This window comes from Emydura macquarii, unplaced genomic scaffold (genome assembly GCF_026122565.2).
Source record: "Emydura macquarii macquarii isolate MOO-44397 ecotype Brisbane River unplaced genomic scaffold, CSIRO-AGI_Emac_v2 contig_587, whole genome shotgun sequence".
Taxonomy (NCBI): domain Eukaryota; kingdom Metazoa; phylum Chordata; order Testudines; family Chelidae; genus Emydura; species Emydura macquarii.
This window is the reverse complement of record NW_027130724.1, coordinates 15,748,659-15,749,240: the sequence shown is the minus strand read 5'-3', so window position 1 is coordinate 15,749,240 and position 582 is coordinate 15,748,659.

The following is a 582-nucleotide window of genomic DNA, read 5'->3' as shown; positions in this document are numbered from 1 at the left end:
AGTGGTGGAGTTGCTGTTTTCCCTCACTACTCATTTGGAAAATCCACCTAGGAAGGACTCAAACCATTTTAGTGCATTACCCTAGATCCCTTCACCTCTCTCAGGCAACAGTCTCATATTATGAAATTCTACACAATATACTTTGAGTGAGTGCTCATTTTGGGTAGACCTTTAATATATGGTGAGGTTAGGGAATCAAATAGGTTTCCTTTCCCAAAGGATAGCTCAGCTGTCAAGTTTGGGAAACATTGCCCCAGTGACTAGAGCAGCACATTGAAAAGTCTGATTTTAGTGTCTACAGCCAAACGAAATTGCTAGACTGTTACATGGTACAGACATTACTAGACTGTGGGGTTTTTAAAACTCTTGAACGTGCATCCATTAGAAATTAAAAATGAATTTAAATGTCAGATTGCTAGCAAACACAGATAATTTTCTTAATGACAATTGAACATCAAGATTTTCTGCTGGCACCACCATCATAGATTGGGGGTTTTTAGTTGCTTGTTTTTTTTACTGTTGGGTTTTTGTTACTGGGGGGATTAAAAACGGATGAAATAAAATAACTCATTCCAAACAAGA